At 35.9% G+C, this 25,806-nt stretch overlaps 1 protein-coding gene across 10 annotated transcripts in view; it reads left to right on the top strand.

Moving 5' to 3' along the window:
• The window catches only part of LOC145688034 (uncharacterized), a 188,010-nt gene that overhangs the window by 76,909 nt on the left and 85,295 nt on the right, over positions 1-25,806 (top strand). For all 10 annotated transcript variants that reach the window (XM_081761731.1, XM_081761728.1, XM_081761725.1 and 7 more), the window contains one exon: positions 22,101-22,283. The gene's annotated coding sequence lies outside the window, so the exon portion shown is untranslated. The remainder of the gene's footprint in view (positions 1-22,100; positions 22,284-25,806) is intronic.

The raw sequence follows: 25,806 nt of genomic DNA, 5'->3' as shown, positions 1-25,806 counted from the left end.
AGGTGAACACTTTGTGTCACCGCATTTACATTTGAAAATTTCAATATAATCATTCACAAAATCGGATTTCGCCATTCTTCTGTTTAGAACGCAACTCGTCAGTCATTTGTTTGTAGTATACGTTAGATTGAAAATGACTGTGTCTATGATGTAGGAGGCAGATAAGTTTGTTTTATTAAACATAATTTCCATTCGTAAAATATAACATCTGTCTATAATAATCTTAGGATTCGAGTTTTTTTAAATTTTTTTTAGAAGAAAGAGAATAAAAATACTTTTGAAAATCTGGCGGATAACTGTCAAAACTTTGCAGCAACTTAACAAGACTGTTACAATGACATATCATTTCCCAACAAAACCTAAAGAAAGTTCAGTTGTTCCTGTGGCAGCATCACATGTAGACGTACCTGGCACCAGCGCTGATCCTCTTACATGCTCATCAAGTGAAATAAGCTCTCCAACTAGTACTTCGACCCTGGACAAATATAAAGTGAATGATAGTGTTACATAGGCAGAGATTTTGTGGTGTATAAACGCGGTGATGAATCAAAACTTTTTACTCAGTACTGAAAATAGTGTTCTTTTTTACTAGGATGTTTCCAGACAGTGCAATTGCTAGTGGCATGAAATTGCACGAGGACAAAATTCCACATGTCATCGTGTGTGGATTGTGTCCATATTTTCAACGTGAACTTAAATCCTTGTTGCAAGAATGCGAACATTATGTCGTTGAATTTGATGAAAGTTTAAATCCTGTCGCGCAAAGTACTCAAATGGATGTGAGTGTATACTTCTGGGACGACAGCAAACACAGAGTCAGAACATGGTATATAAATTCTGTTTTTATGGATTATAGGGCAGCTATAGACATACTATATGGTTTGCAGAATGTATTGCAGTTGCTTATGCCATCTAAGCTTCTGCAAATTTCAGTGGATGAGCCAAACATAAACTTCGCATTTTTAAGGCTAATTAAAGAGGAACGTTGTGCCACCCTTGTACAGATGCTCCACGACTTCTTGAACTTGGTTCGTGTAGTCTTCACGTTGTTCACGGTGGTTTTAAGACTGAGTGGTACCAGCAGGGCGTGCTCAGTATTCTGAAATAACAGGTCCGTCATTATTTTCTTTTCCATTTTCCCACTTTCGGTGGGCAGAAAATGCTCAAGTAGCAAAACGAAGCCAAAAAATATAACCGATGTGAGAAAATATATAGAAACCGTTAAAGGAACAGACAAAGAACTCAACTGCAGCAGCTTCAGAATAGTAGCTGAGAGTTTGAACGAAAAGTTGCCCCTTGCAAAATTAGCTTTTTTTAGCTTCGTTACAAAAGAAACGATGGACAGGGTGAGATTGATGTTATGGAGAAAAATGAAAACATCTATGTTAATTTAGTACGGAAAGAAAATGTGCAGAGGTTAGTAAAAAGAAAATACTGTGTTTTCTTAAACAAGTTCGTAAATGCTATCAGCTTTTTGTTTCCAAACTACAGCGGAAGTCTCCGTTAAAATATTCCCTTACAAATGCACTGACGTTTTTTAATCCCTTCACCGTTGCTATTCACATGAGGAAGCTGTTGAACAAATCCGAGAGCAACGTTGGAAATTTTAGTGCAGAGTATATTGTCTCAGCGTTCGACGGAGAAAAGGCAGACAGAGAGTGCAATGCTCTAGTATGTCAGATACATGTGCGATAGAAAATTGAGTCTTAAAAACGAAGTGAACGCAGACTTTTGGATGAGTGTCTTATCACCAAATGATGTATATCTCTGCAAGATTGTAAAGATGTGCTTAATTCTTTCCCATGGCAATGCAACCTTAGAAAGGAGTTTTTTCGTAAGCGAGAAAATAATATAAAATTTGTCAGAGGATTCTTTAGTAACGCAGCGTGTAGTGTGTGTGCTGTTAATGTAGCTGGTACCTACCTATCACAAACCAGATGATACTATCAATGAGAAATGCATACGTGCGATTCAAGGAAGCTGAAGAATATCGTAGGAAAGTGATGACAGGAAAAAAAATCGCAGGGCCGCTGGAAAAAGAAGAGCACAACAGAGATTAAAGTAACTTGAAGCAAAGAAACAGAAAATCGTGAATCAGTTGTCAGAAGAAGTCGCTACTATAGAAGAAAAGAAGTTGCGTGATTAAATTACATCATTGTATACATGAATAAGGAGGAAGTATTTGATTGGGTATGATTTTGCACACTTTTTCATTACATTTTAACCTTTCTTAATTTTACGATTTTTTCTTAGGTAGGAACAAATATGGAAATAGTCGGGAAAGTGTCAGGGAATTGCTGAGAGAAATTTGCTAGACACCCTGAATGTTATGCATGTAAGTGACTGCATCATGGGAAACGATTGAACAGCTTGAAATAAATTGTTGAGATAGTATCTGTCTTGAGCTGGGTTCTTATCATATTACTTTGATTTGACGACGTATCCTAAGGAAAGAGTAGAAGAGGTTTAAAATGTATGTAAAGAAGTACTGTATGTCACGAGCCAACCAAGTTAGGAGGATGGAACTCGGTATAAAAACTCTTCATTAAAATAAGTGAAGATGTGTTCTACCGTTTTTATATCTTTGTAGGAAGAGGGTTTTTATAATTCCCTTCTTCACATTGAAAGCGATGTTGCCTATTGTTTGTGATCGCATCACGGTGAAATGGTAGAACAATTTGAATTTTTGTAGATAGATAATACCTACTTTGATCTGGATTTTTCTACTTTGATTAAGATGCATCCTAATGGAAGTAGAAGGGGTCAGAAATACAATATCTCATGAGCTTATCAAGTTAGGAAGATAAAACTCGGTATATAAGCTCATTAAAAATAAAGGGACATGTCTCTCCTCGTTTTAGAAAATTTTCGTTTTAAGGGGAAAAGATCTTGTGATTTCGTTCTTCATACTTGAATCGTCGTTGCATGTTGTTTGTGATCGCGTAACGAGAAAACGATTGAAGAGGTTCAAAATTTATACCTAAAATAGAATATCTTGGGGAGTTTTTATTATTACACTTTGATATGCTATCCAAAGGGAGGGAGGAAACGAATCCAATTCTTCTCTTGCAAAGAATGGATATTTTAGCTAGTCTGGAGTAAAAACAATACAACTACATTCTCTTTGTTTATGCAGCACATACTCGCGTATTAGTACAAACATATAGGGCCTTATGCGTTCTGACACGTGATTAGTGCCACACTAAAGAGTTCGACTAACGTATGTTTCCTGCATCAGTCAGGTCTTTAGTAAGACGCTAATCATACGTCAAAACAACTCTGCATACGGACTATAATGTCTTTCTCATGACTCAGTGAATTACAGATCAAAAACACTTCACTTAAGAAAAGGAATCATTAAACATATGACTCTATCTTCTCAATACCAACGGCAGTGCTTCGGAGAACTTCGGTTTTCTTCGTGCGTATTTTGTGAAGTATGTAATGGGTAGTACAATTATCGTATCTTTAGATCGTAAAATGTTATAAGAAAGCAAATTTTCAACTGGAAAGAACTGAAATAAATTAAGTCCAACGTTTCAGTTCTTTTTAAAAAATCTGACTTTTTATTTTAAAAATCATCCATTTAATACAAGCATCTAATATAGTGATCTTCTGTAGGATTGCATTTTTCAGAGTTTTACTGTAAAGTCTTGGAATGTTCCTGAGAGTTCTGAGCCACTCTACTTCATAATTTATAGCTTTAACTTTCGATTTTGATTATTGACTTACCACCCTCGCTTTCTATTTTTTTTTTTTTTTCGTCTTTCGGATACACCACTCTAAAACGTTTACCCTTTTTATAATAGTTATGGTGATTACAGTTGTAGTGTGTAGTCTGGAAAAGTGTATGCATTGTTTTAAACAGAGGAATCAATACGGTTAAATAGAGTTCATTAGTTCTATTCGGCTCTACGGCTTTTTTTTTTTTTTTTTTTTTTTTTTTTTTTTTGCTTCAAAGAAGGGAAAGAGTTCCCGAAATCATCTTCAATTTTCTTTTTCTTTATTTTCTCCTTTTCTTCGTAGTGGTGATATAAAGAAAACTGCACCAAAAGATTCGTTCACCTCTGCTTCCTCTGCATTTTTATCTTTAGGAAACGAAACTAAAATCGTCTTTTTCTTCACGTATATCTCTCTCACCATCCGTTCTTTTCTTCCTCTGTATTAGATTTATCCATTGAGTGGGAATGACTCCAAAGGGGATTGTGTGTCTTCATTCTCCGTAGTTTCGAAGCGCGATTGCCTGGTGTCGTTCTAATTAGGTCACTACGTGTCAGTAAACTTAGCTAATTATTATAATCTTCTCATTTAGTACAGTACCTTAATATGTAGTAAAATCATAATCAGTGTGGATTTTAACACTTTTTTTAAAACTTAATGCGCCTGTCCAAATCAAATCTTGTAAATCAATATTTCGCCCTTTCATATTTTTGCTACAGCCTTTCTATTTAAAGTGTGGCCTGCTGGCGCTGTGCTATTCTCGTTCCTCCCTCGGAAGAGGAGGGGCAAGTTGCTGCGGCCGAGATCTTTGAATCATTGAATGCGGAAGCGTTGCCACAATGTATTATTTCACGGACTTAACTGTGGACTATCTTATTAGCCATGCTAAGTAGTCTACGATCTTCTCTCGCCAAGACCAAACGACTGAATGACAAATTGGCAGCACAGCCGAGGTCATTCACTTCTTTCCCCAAAGCAAAGGGAAGGTTTCCTCCGTAAGAGGGCGTCCGGGGTGGAGCAGAATTATGTCTTACATATTTTCCGAGGGCACCCTTGAAACAGAAAGGCTCTATCGATTGGAAACTTGGTGCACTTATCTGAATTCGAATACAATACAGAAATCACCTATCGAGATATTTATAGCTATACCAATAAACATATCAAAATAATGGAAATGCCTAAGGAAGAAGAATTTGGTTTATATGGCGTGATATTTTCTCAATGTTGAAAACGGAAGTTATATTACGCTGACCCCTTCCGGTTTTAGTAGAAAGATTAGGGTGGAGATGGACTATATATTCTTGGGACGCTTAATTGATTACAGAAAAGCTTACCATTGCCATTTTTACCAGTGGCGTATACTGGTTCAATGGCTTGGACTGCTGTGGATTATTATTATTATTATTATTATTATTATTATTGGAGTTTAGTTTCCATGTTATTATACAGTCTTCAAAACAAGAAAAACTTTAACACACACTTTTCTTTTATCAAGTCGATAAATATGATTTTCTCTTCACTAACAAGACTTACATTATTAGTATTACGGAAAGACGATCGTACATTTCTACCTTCGTTTGTTCCATAAAGTATCCCTACATTTTCCTTTGGATAGGTACTAATCCTACTCACCAGAGTAAATGGAAGCTGTCCGACTGAAAAATAATCCTGAAATAGGCGATTAACCAACGAAGGAGCCTCAGTCTGTAAGAGCCTTCGCAAGGAAACGCAAATGATGAATCAAGTATTTATAACAGCTATGCAGCTATCGCAAAATACTATAAAACACACAATTTTCGCTGTCTTGACGCAAACCGATATGATATGAAATGAGGCTTGATGTGTCCGAGACAATTCCCAGAGACCCCCAAAATGCCCTGTCATTACTCGTATAATTTTCCTTTACACTTCACTCACCCCCAAGAAATCGATTTTTCCACAGGCAACAGCTGTTACCTGGCAGCCCTTTCGTACGCTGCGGGTGGAGGTGGAGCAAAGGGAAATGCGCTGATATGATCCTTGCTATAGTAACTAGAGTGGTTTCTACTGCGTTGTCATATCGAAGACCTTTTAAGTTAGCGAGACAAACTGCATGCAAAGAAGCCAGTGGATCTTTCTAACTACATAGTTCTCAGAAACTTGTATCATTGAAAGAAGATACTAAAGCATAAAATTATCAACATTATTTAAGAATATACTAAAGTACAAAATTATCAATATAATTTAGTTTATATTATAATAACTTTATTTTGTAATATTCTAGGGCTACCGACGGTAGACCTGGTAGCCCACAAAATACGCTACTGATTTATACTTTATAGCCATTAACATTAAGACTGGAAGTGGTTGACTTCTGGTTTGAACATAAGGTTAGAAGAGATGATGGAACACTACTCGTAGAACGCTAAATCGATTCCAAAAATTTTTGACCCTATCTCGTCATTTATGTTCTACGTAGACCAATACGGAAACCGGAAGTTATAGTGGAGTTTTCTCACTTGCGGTTTTAATAGACAGTTGAGGATGGAGATGAATTTTTTTTTTTTTTTTTTTTTTTTTGGACGCTTAATCGATTCCAGGAAACTATTCATCGCTATATATTACCGTTGTTGCTCTATAGTGAACAACGTTATAAACAGAAATGGTTGGTTTCTAGCACTTTCGGTTTGAGTATCTAGCAACAAACTCGATTCATACCTTTTGATAGTTTTTGATATTTTTTGTCTCCCAGACGGACGAACACACGGACAGATAGAGCAAGTATACAGGGTGAACCTGAAAGATGTGTACAAACTTCAGGAGATGATTCATGTGATCAAAAGAAGACAAAAGTCCTCTTTCATGTTGTTGAATTCCGCGTCGTGTACGAGTGACAAGGGTGCCAACTTGGAATAGACAATCGAATCCTGACAATTATAACGGAACAGAAAGATATGCACAAAATGCAGGAAGTGATTCGTGACATCAAAACTAGTTGAATGTGGCTATGATCATCAGCAAAATGATCCATTACGCAGTTTCGGAAACAGAGATTGTTTGTGCGCATCTTTCTGTTCCGTTCCAATTGTCATTATTCGATTGTCAGTTTCACTCGATTCGATTGTCCCTCGTACACGACGCGGAATTCGACAACATGCAAGGAGACTTTTTGTCTCCTTTTCATGTCACGAATCACCTTCCGGGGTTTGTAGACATCTTTCAGGTAGGGGAGACATAGGCACATTTGCCATTTTTTTTTTTTAATTGCATGTGTTGTATTTCATCTGAAACCTATTTAGAGGTAAACAGAATATCACTTTCTTCCTTGTGCCTTTATGAACGAAGTGGAATAGGTATTTTTTCACAAAATGAATATTGAGTTTCTCTACCAATGGTTAATTGTGATCATATGACGTTGGAAAATGTGCCCCGTATGCGGGGCAAGTTGGCCAACCTACTAAAACTATACAGGGCAAGTGTTCCAACTACTTCACATGCTAAAACACAGGTAATTAATCGTTGCGTTTACTGAAAATGTACATTTGTTTATTGCTTAGACAGTATAGAGAAGTGAGATTATGGTAGGCCTAATCAAGTTAACAAAAATCACCATTGTCTGAATCACAATGAACACGAACAAAAAATACATCTTCCTTTGTACAGTTTTCGTGTGCCCAGTTGCTGCAATTTGTACACCTCACCCACTTTTCCTTTGCCTGAGAGTTGGAGGAAGGTTCAAAGCAATAAATGCATATATAATCTTCATCATTCGAATTAAAGTTTCTTACACAATAGACTATGTGGTCAATGGCAAGCACGTATTCAGTATTTTTTTAGCGGGAGGGATAGGGCCACAGCAGCTTCGATATTTCGAGGGGTCGTTTGGACGTCATTTTTGTCAAAAAAAAAAAAAAAAGTGTCAGCATAGAATAACATTAGCCTTTTTACGTCCTATCTCCGGCCGCGTGTTGGTCAAGGGCTACGTATTTTGTACCATACATTGTTATTTCGGAGATTTCTTTACACAGTAGGCCCTACATGCATTTGTTATAGTCCTACTAAAATTAAAGAAACTGACAGAGACCGGAAAAATATAGGAATATGTGCCCCGTATGTTGGTAAACCTGCCCCATCGCCATTTTTGAACTTCAACATAACCTTGACCAGAGTTGACGTGGGTCAATGTAAACTTGACCCACGACCCACTGATCCACCACCCACCGTGACCCACGACCCACTGACCCATGACCCACCACCCACCATGAACGACCCTCATCTACTGTGACCTACTCTGACTTACCAAAATCCATCATTAACTCTGAACACGATCCACAGCCTCTTCTGTACTGACTAAAGAGTTTACACATGTAATAAAACAAGACAGTGAAATTGTCACTAATCGCAGTTTGAATTTCTAGTCAATCGCTCAAGCACCACTCTGTTACAATAACGTTGGATCTGACCTTTACGATATAATATGGTAAAGTGTTTGTCAGTGAGGAAATTGAAACAATCCGAGGTGGAGGAAAATTAGTGTGTGCCTAAAATATACTTGTACTAAGAGAGTATTCTTGCAAGTGTTAATTTCTGAACGCATTCCAAAAGAAACTTCTATTCGAAGGAAAATTCCCCTGTACAATATGGAAAAGGTTATGGTTTCTCAGTTCACAGTATTTTTCTCACAAAAGACTTGAAGAATCAGTTTTTCATAGTGTATAAAGGTGCTCGAGTACCTAAGTGAGAACATCCATAAAGTATGCTCACAATTGTAATTTGTGTAATCACTAAAACACCACGTTAAATTTAAATTACAAATATGCATAATTGCAATTACTATCAATATTTATTGAAAGTAGTTTACCTAAAGCAAAGAAGAGACTTACTAAAAATTAGGTACAAAGTTGAATAATACAAATAAGCCATTAGTAATACAAGTATACATTTCCATAACTCGTAATTTTCCACCTTAAAACAAATCTGAAATCGGGTTTATTTTCTGTTGGTAACTTTTTCGCGGTAAATCATCCGCAGCAGAATGTGTCCATCCTTCAGCCAAGAAATAACTAGCTCTTCTACTTTGAGCTTGTCTAGCGATGAGCCATTAACATTGATGAACAACAAGTTAGACAATGTTTGAGCACTTAGCCTATTTCTATTATGTCAGCTGTAAGTTCATAAGGGGAAATCCCCGTTCGCACTCTGTCGTGGAAATTGATAATACTTCTACCTGATTTCTGCAACTCCTCATCGACAATCTGCTTGTTAGACTTAAGTCTGATAACGATTTTCCTTGGTCAGTTTTGAAATATTCAGCAAGAAGTATCATCTCTTTATCACCATACAACATCTTTTCCATATCGACCATGTCAGCTGGCAATGTCGACTCATGAAGAACAGAAACTTCATCTACCACGCCTTCGATAGGGAATCTTGTGAATACATTATCAATTAAAGCCTGTTAAACTGATGATTTCTTATTTGTTTATAAATTTAATTTTTGTAATTACACATGAAGGTTTGATACTATTACCAAGTTCCTTCCCCCGTCTAGAAAGCGAAAGGAAACTAGGTTCCTGGAAAGTGTTCAGAGGTGAATGGGAATTTTCCTCCTTCTTCCCCTTCAATTACCACACTGCTGTTTGCCATGTGCCAAATTACGATGAATTTCAATTAAATTATCATAGTATAATTACAGGGTTCCCACATTCTGGAAAATCAGGGAAAGTCATGGAAAGTCAGGGAAATGGAAACATGTCAGGGAAAGTCATGGAAATTATGCATTTCGTGTAAAATATCATGGAAAGTCAGGGAACGTAAATGTGCAAGGATGGAGTACTGTATGTAAATGTGGATATGTGAAGAGAAAGGCAGGTATATATATATATATATATATATATATATATATATATATATATATATATATATATATATATATATATATATATGTGTGTGTGTGTGTGTGTGTGTGTGTGTGTGTGTGTGTGTGTGTGTGTGTGTGTGTGTGTGTGTGTGTGTGTGTGTGTGTGTGTGTGTGTGTGTGTGTGTGTGTGTGTGTGTGTGTGTGTGACGAAGAGGGAGGGGATAACAATTGATAATTTGAAAGTACAAGTCGAAGTATGACTTGTCATTTAGAATTTTTCCTTATTAAAAGCATAAGGTTCTAAAGTCGCACAGGTTCTGAAAAATACTAGCTCTATTGTTGAACGTGTACGCCTACATAAAGCTACCATGCCTACATATCTTAAAGAATGCATGTATTTAAACTTACGCCGGTGCTACACTGAGTGAAAATTCTCTTCATTCCTTTTACCTCTTTCTATTCCGCAACTCTTCCTAAAGGGTTGGAATGATTTTAATGAAACTTGTCAGATGGATATGATTGTGAGATACTTTGACTGCAGTACAAATAGAGCGGCAAATCAGCATTACAATATTGTTTTCTTGGATCATGCAACATCAACAGTTCTACTGCAATCTTTTCTCAGCGGACTGTGTCCTCTTCCACCAAACAACTTGTTGCAGGTGTCAATGGATGGGCCCAATGCTAATCATTGCGTCCTGAAGAACTTGAAAGAAAAACTGAATGAAGATTTCCCAGATGGAAAAAAAAATTTTTGGACATTGGTGTGTGTGGTTTACATGTTATCAATGGTCCAATCAAAAGTGGTATCCAGTATGCTGGATGGGACTTGCACAGTTTTCTTCGTGACATATACTATTTGTTTTGTGATTCTCCAGCTCGTCGTGCAGATTACACTGCTTCCACTGGTAGCAAGATGTTTCCTTTAAAACACTGTGCAATAAGATGGGTAGAGAACGTAGCGTGTGTGGAACGTGGTCTACTTATTTTTAATGACATAAAGCAGTTTGTACGAACAAATAAAGAGATCAAGAGTAAACCATTTAAAATTGTTATGGAAGATACAGGTGATGCTTTCATGAAGTGTAAATTATCTTTCTTCAAGACTGTCTCAGCAGAGTGTGAACCAATTTTAAGAAAATTCCAGAATCCTAAGCCATTTGTTTGTTTCCTGTACTCAGAACTTCTAAGTCTTTTAAGGAGTCTAATGACTCGTTGTGTCAAACAAAACAGTATGAAACTTGCTGACAGTGCAGTGAAGCTTCTTGCATTAGATTTGACATCCAATGAAAATTTGTTGGAAGCAAGAAAGGTAGACATTTGTTTTAAGACAGAAAAACTACTGAAAGAACTTAAAGCATCAGATAAAGAAAAACTATCTTTCAGGCTTGAGTGTCGAAACTTTTTGCCGGCCACAATCAAGAAGATTGTGGAAAGGGAGCCCTCTGAAGTACAAACTGGTACGTGCTCTGACAGCTTTGGATCCCAGTCTACAGAAGAACAATCCAGAACTTGCTCAGACTAGGATGAAATGCATTCTACAAACTCTGCATGAGCATAACAGGATATCTGATTCTATAGTTGAGAAAGCAAGGAGTCAGTTTATGTCCTTCTGTACTGAAATTCAAGGATCCGTTGCAGTTGACTTCAGAGAAAATGTGCAGCACTAGGTTAGATGATTTCTTTGCAAAGGTATTGTCCAAGAAACAAGAGTATGCTGATTTGTGGCATATTGTGAAAATATGTTTAATTTTATCTCACGGCAATGCCTCAGTGGTGGGCGGGTTCTCAGTCAATAAGACACTTATTGTAGAAAACCAAATAGAAGACTCTCTAGTTGCACAGAGGCGGGTGCATGATACAATTATGTACTATGGAGGTGCAGAATCCGTTCCCATTGATCGAAGAATGGTTCTTTCAATTCGTTCGGCTCGGAGACGCTATGATGAATGCTTTCAGCAGAAACGAATACAGAGTGCAGAGGAAAGGAAAGTCAAAGCTTTAAAAAAAAAAAAGTAAGTGCTGAAGTCAAGAAATTAGAAGCAAAGAAGAAACAATTGGAATTATGTTATAAACAAGAATAGGACGCTCTCGAACAACAAATTCAAGAACTGAAAGCAAAACAAAGTTCTGTTTAAAATGTGTGTAATATATCTCAGAGCTGTCACTGTTAGGATTTTCTTGACTGTATATTTTGTTGTTTTGTCAAGCTAAAAAATAACTAATTTCCAATGTCAAGGTATGTAGTATTGTATCATACATATATAATATTGTTATATACTTAAATATTAAATTTTGTCTAAATTGTTGAATATAAGAAATACATAAATGGTAATTAAAGGAGTGTGTTGGACGGCTATGGGGATGGAGGAGGCCGTTAAAAAAAGTGTATGAAAGGACTTACCACATATCTTCCCATTGATATTCAAGAATTCAAGTCAGGGAAAACAAAAATTTGAGTCAGGGAAAGTCAGGGAAAAGGATCTTCACTTTTCTGTGGGAACCCTGAATTATTTCCTTGTTGAATTATCGATGCTTTTCAGTGGAAAAAAGGATGCAATTTGAAAGTTCCAAATCAAGGTAAGTAGACCAACGTAAAGGCAAAAAAAAGTGTAAAATTTTCCATATAATTATGCGTGCAATCCAAACTTAAAATTCGTGTAATTAAGCTTACAGTACAAATTTTATGCCTATTTTTCTCACAACTTTATGGGTTGATTGCCCTGTGCTGTAAGCGCTCCATATAATAAACATAAGCTTCAGCAATTATTATAGTAGAAAGCAATGGCTGTATGAAGCAAAGCACTGTATTTTTTGTTTTTTATTTTTTTCTTAAATAACATCGATCATTTTCGATTATTTTTACAAACCAACTCACTACCAATTTTCCATATATAGAAAGTGCCCCCCCCCCCATAAAGGAGAATTTAAAAAATGCTAGGACACATTTTGTTTATTATTTTCAATAAAGAGTTAATACGCTGGATTTCAGCTCCGTAAGTTTAACGGCGTGCGAGATACCAATTTTTTTTTTTCCCGCAAAAATTCGGATCCTCACTACCTCCTTAGGATATTATGCATTATAATGAAAGCAATATAACATCCCAGTTTGGATTAAGGTCTAACTATATACCAAAAGTAATTTCATTTGACTTTGCAATTTGACTGTGATGATCAGGCACACATAGTGGCATTCAATTTTTTACGGTGATTCAAAAAATGTATTTTTTCCAGTAGTTAGCTCCTCTAAAAACTCCCAGGTCTCGAAAGCCAAGTAGTAGTATAAGTCCTATTGCTATTATTACAATTAAAAATATCAATATCCAAAAGTGCCTGAAGTTCTTTTTTTTTCACTTGGTTAGATATACTCACCTCAGGTAGGAAGGGAAATGAAGGTCTTGAAAGTAAAACGAAGACAAATTTGCCAGTCTTCAGAAGATACTGTCTACAATGTAGTGAGCAGAGAGGGTCGGTAGATCATACTGAGTCGGTGGGTCGCAGTGGGTCATCGTGGGTGGTGGGTAGTGGGTCACATGCTGTTGACCCACGTGTCACTCCATCTCTGACCTTGACGAGTAATGATGTATATTATTTGCAAAACAAACACATCATTACATAATGGAAGAGCACCATCTTTAGTACATGCAATGTCAAAGTAGTACGTTATCACTAGTACATTTATTTTAAGCTTTAATACAGACCTGATACTTTACTCATTTTCGAAAAAAAAAAAAAAAAGATTTCACAAGATCTTATGCCTACGTCAACACAGCTACTCAACTGAAACTTGCGTAGATGGCGTGTCAAGCATTGCTGCTTCAGCCAGTCCACCCGTATAAGCGATCTACCGGATACTTTCAGAACTAAAGCCAGTTGGAAAACTTGCCCCTATAGAAAACGTGTCCCGGTCTCCCCTATAAAGAAGTGTTAGCAAACCAAACTCTTAAAAAAGAAAAGAAAGAAATGTCTGTTCACTTACAACAGCTTGAAATCAGTCACAATTTATAGCTTGATCTATGCTAGTGAATAATATCGTTTTATGTAAGTATATGAGAAGACAGTTATCGAAATATTTTTTTAATGTTTTGTCCAATATAATTTATTATATCTAAAATAGACCTCCAAATATTAATATAAGTCATATTTTGTATTGTTCTAACATTAAGAACTCTCTTTTTTTTTAAAAAAAAAATGGAACTAATTAAATATTAGTCAATTTATTATTTTTAAATCTTTGTACTAACGTCTGTTTTTCAATAAGTTAAGCTTTAAAAATATTGCATATTGTTCGTAATTATAAGCGGTAAAATAGTCATTAATGCAAGTTATTTGTCATAAATTGGACAACTTCTCGTGCTCTGAGCTTTCCCCTCTAGAACCTAATACTCTTCACGTAACAATTATCCATATTAATACGAAATGTGTCGCCATGGGGAAGACATTTGTTGGCTGGGCGCCATAGATCAACACAATGTGATATTCCTGGCCAGTTCTATCTTATCATACTTGTGGAAATATAATTCTGTACACTGTTCAGATTTTCATAGTTCAGCCAACAAACGTAGATTTATTGTACTTGGAACTTCACTAGAGAAGACACTACACTAGCGTTACTTAGAATTATGACCCTGGCGAAAATTTACTGGCTACACCGCTGATTAATACCGTTCATCAGTGTAATAATGATTTCCTTTCCATTATATCTTCCATCGTATGCTTAAAAATTGCTTATCTTTTCAAACAATATGATAAATATATAATTACGCAACATTGTTTTTTTTTTTTTTTTTTTCATTTCGTGTAACACTTTCTCATTGTTTTGCGCTAAAATTTGTCGCTATACATACTCTTATTTCTAATTGCCGCATTAGCAGAGGCGGATCTGGAAGGTAAAAACTGGGACTGGGGGACAGCTAGACCATGATAGGTATATCATAAGTTTATTATAAACTTTAAAATATAATAAATAATAGCTTCAATTATTTTTGTCACTCAGAAAACTGGGGGCCTACGCCTCCCGGCTTCAGGCTACATCCGCCACTGCTCATTAGTGTAGGAGATTGCCCCACTGCCTATTTAAGTGTTTACCTTCTTCTCAGATAACCAACTAATGCATTGGAGTAATAAAATACGATAACATACTGACAGCATGAGTAATAATAACGCCAAATTATGGAAGATTTCACTTTTAAAACTGCTCATAAAAGAAAATACTTAAGATAGTTGAAAAAGCTGTTCCCAAAACCACACATGCAATTTTAGTAGGAATTACACTTAATATGAAGAGGGAAATACAAAGTTACGGTGCTCATAATGCGAATATTGGCTTCATTGTTAGTAATGAAAGTTACTTGTTTCACTAATAATATCGGTAGTTTGTTGTTTATTAGGCATTCATACAATTATTACTCATATAACAATTTTCTTCTCTCTACAAACAAAAGTATAACAAAAGGCAAAGTTTATCCATTTCAAAGTTAACTTACAATTTAATCAATGTTCACTGTCAGCACAAACAACGTGTGCCCACCCCCGACAACTGAAACATTGCACCCAGTTCTTCTGATGACATTCCTCACAAATAATATACGGTTTTATTTAACTGAAATAAACATTTGCTGCGATATTGAAGGAATTTAGCTTTCAATTCATCCCAATGTTCTTTTAAATAATACCATTGAAGGTGATAGTTTGATTGATTGTGTCCTTTTAAAAACATACACCCTGTCTTATCAAGAAGCTTTGGTGAGAAAAAAGGGACATCCTTGATAATTCTTTATAGTGCATGAATAAAACTTTCCCTTCTTTAGTGCATAATTGGTACAACCTCTTCCATACAATACTGGTAACTTTTTGGCAATGTGGCCGTCTTCCCTATGAGATTCGTAGTATTGTTGTTGGAGATACAGTTAATACAAAGTATAAACACCCATTAAATTTCTCCAAATTGTATCGCAGTCGTACACGACGAACATAAAAAGATATTTTTAAAGAAAATTTTAGTGTGAAAATTGTTTCTTCCTATTGAGGAAATCAAATAAATATATATTTCACTTGCGGCGAAATTGGATTTCTTTTTTTAATTTACAAGAGCTGCGACGAACAGTTCTGTGAGCGAAGAAGGTATTGATGGAACCACCAGTTTTGATTATATTGTACTCGATATAGAGGGCATTTTTTTTTAAAAAAAATAAAAGTACTGAAAATACTTTTAACATTCTGCGTTACCATCTATTGGTGTGTGGGAGAGAGGCGTATAATCGGGTTAAGGTATTAATTCAGAATTAATTTAGGTGCAGTCTTCTTTTATTTTATTTATTTCTGTAGGTATATATTTTTCCTAGCAGTTTCTATACCTTTTTTTATCTTCTCTTTTTAAAGCTCTGTTTTTTAAGGGTAAAGTAGCGTAGGCTCCTCGCTGGTTGATTTCAAAATCATGCTATCGTATTTTGTCTAGAATCCTTTCAGTTGTTTATAGTAGTCTTGAAATGCAGCCTTGTTTGTATTCTTTTCCAAAGCAAGGGGGATTTAGAAAGTGTTCCACAAGAGAAATCTTCAGAAATACTGTCAATAAATTATGCAGTACCCTCTTTCACGCTGTTTTAAAGGAAAACTTATGGCCCTTGAAATATCATCTGTACGAGCAAGAAGAAAAACAAATTCGGATATGCTTTATTTTTTTTTTTAAAGGAAAAACTTATGGCCCTTGAAAATATCATCTGTACGAGCAAGAAGAAAAACAAATTCGGATTATGCTTTCGTCTGGAACATGGAAGATAAGGGAAAATCATCGTAATACTAAAAAGAATTGCATTTCAATATGAAGCTCTTTTTCTTTTTTTCTTAATATGGAAAGCAGAATCAATAATACAACATTAATTTTAACGTCAAATCTGGCGCAGTGATCAAAAATTTAACTGAAAAAGAAAATTTACATTGACATTACTCATCAATTATTCATAGAATATAAATGTAATGTTTTGAACTGGATATTGTACTTAACAGCATCGGCTTACAAGATGTACATATGTTATGGTATGTTATTGACAAACTAAATCAATATATAATGTTCGAATGCCTACATTGCTCTGATGTGTCTTGTAATGGTATGTCAAGAGTTACTTGGTGGAAATATCGCGCTAACATTATCGTATCGCGCATCACATTACGATATGACATACAGGAGTTTTGTTTGTTTTGCTAAGGTGTTCGCAAGATAAAGCCTCGGATTATCATTTTTTTCGGCAGAAGCTCATGTGGTTCGGATCGCACGGTTAAGCTGTAGGTCTCCGTCTCATAGCCTCGCTACTGAAAAGAACGCTAAACTTAAAATCTAATCTAATTCTTGTTTTTCTTGCTTTCTTTCTCACAAATGTATTAATTAAAGATCGTGATTGCTAATATAAGGAAGCCAGTGTAGAGAAAGATATATACATCTTGTTTATTAGAGGAGAGGATGGAAATATGGATTTTTTTTTTTTTTTTTGCGCTGCCATTTGACAAGTTTCTGAGTCTGACTGCTTTCACGTATAGAAGAGCAAAATTTAGTCTTTAATACTTGTATTACCAAACCTATATGCAGAACTGTGCACTCATTTAGGAAATATTAAGTTATAAATCAACCTTTCCATAATTTAGAGCTTGGAAAATGGGGTGGCAATATGAAATAGTGGGATAGTTCAAAATAAAAGCCGACGGAGGGATTAATTGTCTAATGAAGTTTAATTAACTTATATAATCCTACATACGCAATGTACTGCAACATTGAATGTGCCGAAACGAATAGTGAATTACAAACCTTTTTAGGCGTACTTTAGACCTAAATTTGGGCAGGACGATATGCATTCTGCATATCATTCTGGATCGAAATATGCCAACTGTCTGCGAACGCTGAAGGATAGTAAGAACAAATATCATATATGTAGTAATCGTTTTCACATACTGAACATTCAAGATGAGCCCAAGACTGACACTTTACGTACTGAATCCACTGTTCATGAGGCCTTCAGATCCTTTTCTAGATCGGCGGCTTTCTGCCCAGTCTTGTATTTGCTACTTCCTTGGGAGACTTCTCAGTGTCATTAACTTGTAGTGACATCAGACTTCAGAAGAAGATTTCCAGGTGTGGAGCCACAGTTAATGTGTATGCGTTGCCCAACCAATAATTTAGCGTCATTTATTCAACAATTTGAGCTCGTGCTCTCCGATCACAATTGTGCTTCTTGCGATTGGTTTTCGATCACATTTGACGTGGTTGACAAACGTCCGGCAAAGCGACCAATTACAAAGTAGGGCCAATGATGATAGTTGGATAGCCTTTATTTTTCCATTATTGGGTCTAGTAGTAGGGAAGCATGTGTACGAAAAACATACATCGTGGCAACTTTCGTGAAGATAAGATGAGAGGGTGATTTTCTGATTTAGAGGAACCTTCTGATGAATAATTTTGATGATGTCACTCATTGGTGCGTGACGTGCAGACATGATGATATCAAAATTGCTTACAACTTTATATAACATATTTCATAAATAATTGGTCAACAATTAATCAAATTATGAAATAACTTTAATACCTTTAGTTTTAGAGGAAACACCTACATAGCGTATTATTGAGAATTTAAATTCGTTTAAAATGAGTTATGGAAAAAGAAAATCGGTCCATAAAAATCGGAGATAATGCTTGTTTCTTCAATCTAGTTTTCCGCCATTTTGTTGACGTCATCATGTCTACACTCCACGCTCCAGTGAGTGACACCATCGAAATTACTCACCAAAAGGCTCTTCTAAATCAGAAATCACCCTCTCATCTTGACGAAAGCTGCCACGGGATGACATATCTTTCCTTACTACAGTGCTTGTGCTGTTAGGGCAGTTTTTTTCAAAACTATAAGGTAAAATGGCTAATGTTCTTTTGAATTAGTATAACCGTTTAGTTAGATCGGAAAATCTTGAGGCCAAACACTCAGCAAGACAAGACTCACAATTCATGTTCTACTACAACAATGTATAGTGCCTGCTTTATCTGCTCTTCCTTGTTATAGCTAGTCTCCCTTCACCGTAAACATACATTTACATACTCTCATATGCCACAATCAAATAGCGAGGTTCATCTGAAAGCAAACACGCACGTATACTATCACAGCTTTCACGAGTGACTGCCACTACATTTTCCATCGTCGTTGCCCTGATGTTTCAGTGTCAATGTTATCATTTTGCATGTTTGTGTTTGAATTGATTACTCTCAAAGCATTGAAATAATTTGTGAATTCCACATGGAAGCACCATGAAAACACCCTCTTTAATCGCTTCTGGGTTAGGTTTGTGGTTGCCTAGTGTAATCGGAGGGTGCGCAAAATTGCCAATACTTATTATAGAAAGCATACATTTCCGTATAAAACCTGTACAGTAAACGTAGATGCTTAGATAACATGATCAATAACAGCGTTGCAAGAGTTTAATTGCAGCAACTTCCATTACTGAAAGATTTTAGATGGAATTACCGATAACCGTATCGTATTGTTATAGCATTATTGTTAAGTCTAACATACCTAGAATACATATGGCATTTACAACGAAAAGCTCTGTGACATCATAAATTTTGCTCTCATTCTCGATAAAACACACAGAAAGAACAAGAACAGACAGGAAGTCTGATACTAATAAAGCGAGTAGTAACAGGCAAATAAGAAGGAAGTGTAGTCAAGTTATTTCCAACTGGGTTCGTCGTGACACCACAGTTTGCTGTTCCTATTCTCAGTAAACTATTACAAGAGAGGGATTTCTCTTCTCTCCTGATTCCCCGTTAATTTGAGGAAAGAACAAGGAGCAGACAGGAAAAACAGTGGCATTCATAAAAACAGTGGAGACAGAGGCAAACAGCAACATTATGGGGCAATTGATGGTTTTGCACATACACTGCTCTTAGATCTACAAATAGTAGCACACTGCTAACTCTAGTTTATTCCATTTCTCTACCTCGTCTCCATCCTCTCCTTGGCTCCACGTGTTCTCTTTGTTGATTGTTTGATCACAAAAGCCTGCTTCTACGTCATACATTGTCCAGTTGGAAATGGCTGATGTATAGGTGATAAATCAACGTCTGGTAGTCATAATTGAAGATCTCGGGGGAAAATAATGATAACCCTCAAAATCGTGAAAAACGAGTGAAACAGCCTATGCTGTCTGACGCCGGTGGATCTGTTATCCCTCGAGTTTGGTCAACGGATGACAGAGAGATGACCAATTCCTTACAAGTTTGTCAATAGTGTCACTATACGTACCCAAACATTCAAAACTTTGTATCTCAAAATCATGTCAGGGTGGGATATCATTATTTTGCCCCGAGCTCTTCAATTATTGCTTGCTAGTTGAATATTATTCATTGTTTATTTTCAGCACCGAGCAGCGTGTAGGTTGGGTAAAGCCCCTCGATTACAATGACTTTACTTACCAACTTCAAGATGAAAATATATTAAAACCAAATTTTGAATGTTGGTTTCTCGAGTTCTTTGAAAACGTCTTTCAAAGAAATTCGTCCAAATTTATGGAAAACGTTACTGGAGTTCTGCTTTTTGCATGATCTATGTTACTTACTTAACCACTATTACCACTAATGAAATTCAAAAGTGAACGGTGTCAAATTAACGGGGAATCAGGAGAGAAGAGAAATCTCTCTCTTGTAAAATTCTAGCCCGTGCTCTCGTAATAAAAATAGCATGCCGGCGAGGAATAATTATTCCCTTGTCTCTGATGAATATTACCATAATTACCTTTTGCACAATTTAAATTTTATTCGGTGACAGTAGAGGTAAATATGTATGAACACACTAGATTGTCCAAGTTCTCTCTATTTTTACATTTAATAGTGAAAGCATACAGATCAATCAGTTTAACATATCGTAGGATATGGCAACCTTGCAACATTACGTATTCTTTTCGTTGTTGTATTTTTTTTCAGTCTAAATATTCAGTTCTGCAGTTATTTTTTTAAAGTGGATGTGAGTTCTGAAGCTCCAAGAGGAACTAAAATTATAAGGCTACTTTTATTATTATTATTATTATTATACACTAGAAAATGTTCGCACGCAACCCAGGTACAAAAAGATCTGGCAAAAACAACTAATTGTGTTACAAATGTAATTGATATCACAAATATCACACACACACACACACACACACACACTATATATATATATATATATATATATATATATATATATATATATATATATATATATATATATATATATATATATATATATATAGAGAGAGAGAGAGAGAGAGAGAGAGAGAGAGCACAAAGTAGATTTCTCCCAAAACAATTAAGGAAGGAAAAAATAAGCGACTCTTTTTTTTTTTAACTAAAACTGGCACTACTCTCTCTCTTAGTTTGGCTGGAACTGGTAAGCATGTTTTCGTGCGTGTTTTGTTTAAGAGTTGGTTAATGAATGAAATTGTGCCGAGTAGTATAGGTGTTGCAATGAATCGCAAATTAACAAGTGAACAACATGTTTTCGTGGTACAGTCCGCGGCTTAGAAATTGTTACAAAAATTCTAAGTCCAAATTATTAACAAACTCTTGTCCTGTTTTCAATCCAACTCCCTCCCTCCTCCACCTCTTCTTGTCTAAAGCAGCGTGTGTGACGCAATACACTCTTTCCATTCAGACGGAAAAACAGAAACGAGGTTTACAAAGTTTATAGCTCTAAACTAGTCTCTTCCCACTGGTTTGATCTGAAATGCCTTTCTAGAGCCTGAAAAAAAGTCACAAAATGTTCCCATAACTGCATGAACGTCCTTATTTCCGTTCGTTCCTTTCTTCAAAGACTGCAAGTTAGGAAGAAGTTCTTTGTGAAATTTATGAAAATTGTCAATCACGGTCGTAGATTTTGTGCTTTCCAATTCTGTAATGCGAGCGCAAAGCTCTAAAAACTACTAACAGAAATGAGTGTTATTCAATGATTAATTTCAATTCTTGTTAGTAATTTCAAGCAAATGTTTCAGGGGCGTAATTTGGGTAGGACAGGAGAGTATAATTCTCTTTCCCTTGACCTTGGCAAATACATTTTTTTTTTTTTTTTTAATTTTGATTCTCCGAACGTTTCATTTCAGTTCAGTTGAGTTTCTCACTCCCATTAAATTTTCTGTGTGTTAATGTTAATATCATTTCTAGCTTGAAAAATAAATACCAAATTAATTACTTTGATTTTTGCTCTAAATCATGTAACTATTACTAAGAAAATAATGGAAAACTTTTGTTCAACTTAATTTTTGTAACGCTGTTAGCGGAAAGTGCTATATAACAAGACAGTATAATTTAGTTCTTTGAACAAGAAGTGTTTCTTCTCCATTCGTGGAAGGAAAAAAATAATAAAGTTGTTCTTAATGCTAAAACAACATCGCTAATTGCCACTTCGTTATTTTAATTTCGAAATGAAGCCATTTTTCCCCTCTTATTAATATGGATTCTCCTTTTTTAAAATTCTGTCGTTCATTACAATGTATGATGTAACGTCTTTTTCTATTTTCCTTCATCTTTCAGATTTGAACTTATAGTGAATGACAATGTGCTTCACATCTCTATGGAATTAGCCAGCGGCCTCATCTGTTGAAGGCAATCCTGATACTTGTAGATTCCCGTTTCAAATAGCAGGACAGATTTGGTGGCCAGTGTATTTAGGAGAAAATTATCACGTGAACTTAATTCGACATATTACAAACAAAGGTAAGTAGTTCAGTATAATCGTGAAATAATATTAAATCCTTTATAGAACTAGTATCCGTACAACGAATTTGTCTGTTTCATCATTTATATCAAGGAATCAATGTTAATTTCTTATTGCCGAACACAGAGGTGTTTTTCTGTTTTATGTGCACCGGAATAGTAATAAACTCTAGAAGACAATAAAAAGAATCAAGCGATACAAGTTTCAATTTATTCTGGTAGATGTCATCCGCTGGAGGACGTTTGTTGCCATCTAACGGTGATATGTGTAACTTTCACTACCTTTACAAACAGCAGAAGTAAAGAATCGCTTTTGATCAAGAGTTATCGTATAAAGTAACATCCAGACGCAGCTCAACGTTACCCGCTAAGATACTAACGGATTGATTGCATTAAGAGCCTGACATACTAAAAATAATACAAAATTTACCATTTCTCTTTTGCTTGTTTTTCATAAGTGAAAGGAGATAATGAAATGCAACTTACCACAATTATTCTAATGTTAATGTTATTCTAATGATGATGTTATTCTACAACAGGACATATGAACCTGAAGAATTTTCAATGTTGCCATCCAGAGAAATTACAGTGTTGCCAGAAAGAATAGCATTCCCCAAAATCTAAGTTAAGGCAGTGACTAGAGGAACGCACTTAACTGCATCTGATTGCCTATGCTGTTGTTTTGGTATCCTGTGAACTATTTTTTAAAATAATAGTCGTACTTAGTTTGTAATAAACAAAATAGTTTTAACATACAGTTATTAAATAATAATGTTATTTAAAAAATAGTTCACAGGATACCAAAACAAGATGATACATAATCAAATGCAGTTGAGCTTGTTCCTCTAGTTGCTGCCTTAACATAGATTTTGGTGGAAATGTTATTTTGGCAACACTGTAATTTCTATGGATGGCTACACTGAAAATTCTTCAAGTTCATATTTTCTGTTCTAGAATAACATTGTGTATGTCTGTGGTAAGTTGCATTTCATTATTTCCTTTCACTTATGAATAAACAAGCAAAAGAAAACATGGTAAATTTTGTATTATTTTTAGTAAGGCAGCCTTAAAGAACTCGGGAATTTTTCTAGCTATCCCCTGTAAAAAAAATAAATAAAAGCTTCCCTTGTGTTCAAAAGTTATCGTATGGAGTGATTGACTAACATTACAATATTATAAATTCTGTTTGCGTGACTCTTAATAATTATATCCAAAATATTATCATATATAAAAGCATGGTTTTATAAAACTGAACGGGAAATGATCCCGAGGCCGGCCAAAGAAGTGGGGAGATTTGTTAAGAACGATATAGTGCAGTGTCGTGTCACAGCGGATATGACACAAAGTAAAAACAGATGAAGAACATCGATCCGAAAAGCCGACACCAGCTAACTTTAAAGAAAGGCTTAGAAGAAGAAGAGTTGAGTTGATTTAATTTTGAGTTTAACGTCCCTTTCAACAGCGAGGCTATATGAGACGGGACCTTCTGATTAACGTGGAATCCGAACTACATGAGCTCCGCCGGGAATCGAACCCGGATCTCCCAAGCCAAAGGCGCGTACCTAACCGCTTAGCCACGAAGGAGCTCTAGAAGAAGAAACGCATGGTTTTACGTGTACTGGACTTAATGGACATAAAAGTTGGTCGTTAACTTCGATGAATGTAAGAAAGGTTTTCAGTAACGAAGTTTTAAGGAGATAAAAATCAGTACACGACACGAAATACAAGGTGTCTGAAAAGTGACGCAAGCCTGATTTTTACAACAAATAACTTGTGAGTTAATATCAATGAAACCCTGTTGCCCATTTGTTGTTTGTTGGTTGGATTATGGTGTATCTTCCCTTTTAGAACTGAGGCTATGTGAGACAGATTAACATGGAATCCGAACCACATGAACTCCCAACGGAAATCAAACCCGGGTCTCCCGCGCCGAAGTTTCGACTATTTGTCTTACTTTACAGGCCCGAAACCAGCCACAGAGGTTTGAGGGAACCATGAATATGTTAGGGGGGGGGGGGGCAATTGTCTCACAAATATCTAAATTGTGTTTTTTGTATTGTGGTTTGCAGGGGCCACGGAAAGTTAAGAGGGGATAGGTCCCCTAGCCCCTCTAGTTGCGGGCCTGTTACTTCATGTATCTGCATGTGGTTAGTATCCCACGTTAAGCTGTACTTTCACGTCTCATATACTCTAGATGCTGAAAGAGATGCAAAACTCTCATCAAACTATGTTCAATTCTGTGTATGTCATGTTTCGTAATTATGCGATGCTTACTATGTTTTACCACTTATTTCCACTTATCCCTGATGGTTGCACGTCACTCATACAACCGTTGGATGCGTTCTACTTCCGCCCTTACAAGAAAGAATTTCGTATAATATATAACAGACACCATTTTTCTGTCATCTGACTTCAAAATATGACAACGAGACAACTTCATTAACCTGCAATCACTCACCCGCTTCCAGTTTACAGCACAAAGGCTCCAAACTATGAATAGATATGCTTTCTACAAAACTGGATATTTGTAAACAGCACCTGGCGCATTCATGACACCTATCGACTACTGCTTCAATTCAATACCGAAGACAATTGTGACGAGCCCGATTGTCCATCTTAATCGTTTTTCAAATGTGCCCGCTGTTATCTCCTTTTTTATCAACCACACAATCATTATTAAGTTCTATAACAGTTCCAATTAAACTGAGTTCTCAAACTATATTGCGCACTACTTATTTCAATAGACGGTGTGCTCAAGAGTCACATGTTAGATTCTAACGCTAATTCTTGCGCTAATTCCAACATGGTGGCTTTTCAGATATCCGCCATGATTCACATTGCGCCTATTCAGTGCAATTCCACATGCATTCCTCATAACCAACATTTGACCTCAATCCCTGTACTCGTTTCAAAATTAACACGGCATTTCTAGACATGTTCTACGTTCTATCTTCGCACTTTACCCTCACTTATCACCCACCCTGTATACGTTCTGCCACTAAACACCCTCTTTTTCTCTCTTTTGTTTGGTGCTGAATCCAGTGCTAGCAACCATATTCACCAAATTAGAATGTTCTCCTGTCAGCTTCGATTGCGTAGTGTCGTTCTAATTAGGTCACTGCGTGTCAGTAAACTTAGATAATTACTATAATCTTTCCATTTAGTACAGTATACTTTAATATGTAGTAAAATCATAATCAGTCTTGATTTTAACACTTTTTTTTTTTTTAACTTAGTGCGTCTGTCCAAATCAAATCTTGTAAATCAATATTTCGCTTATTTCATATTTTGCTATCGCTTTGAAACCTTGTACACTTATCTAAATTTCAATACAATACAGAAATCAGCCATCGAAATATTTGTAACTACACCAATAAATATAAAAAAATAATGGAAATATCTAAGCAAAGAGAATTTGGTTTATATGGCGTGATATTTTCTCGCTGTTGAACCCGAAAGTTATAGCATGTTGACAACTTCCGGTTTTAGTAGAGAGATTAGAGTAGAGATGGAATATATTTTG

The sequence above is a fragment of the Thermobia domestica genome, chromosome 6, assembly GCF_964235325.1.
Source record: "Thermobia domestica chromosome 6, izTheDome1.hap1.1, whole genome shotgun sequence".
Lineage (NCBI taxonomy): Eukaryota > Metazoa > Arthropoda > Insecta > Zygentoma > Lepismatidae > Thermobia > Thermobia domestica.
This window is presented reverse-complemented; position numbering and strand designations above follow the sequence as displayed.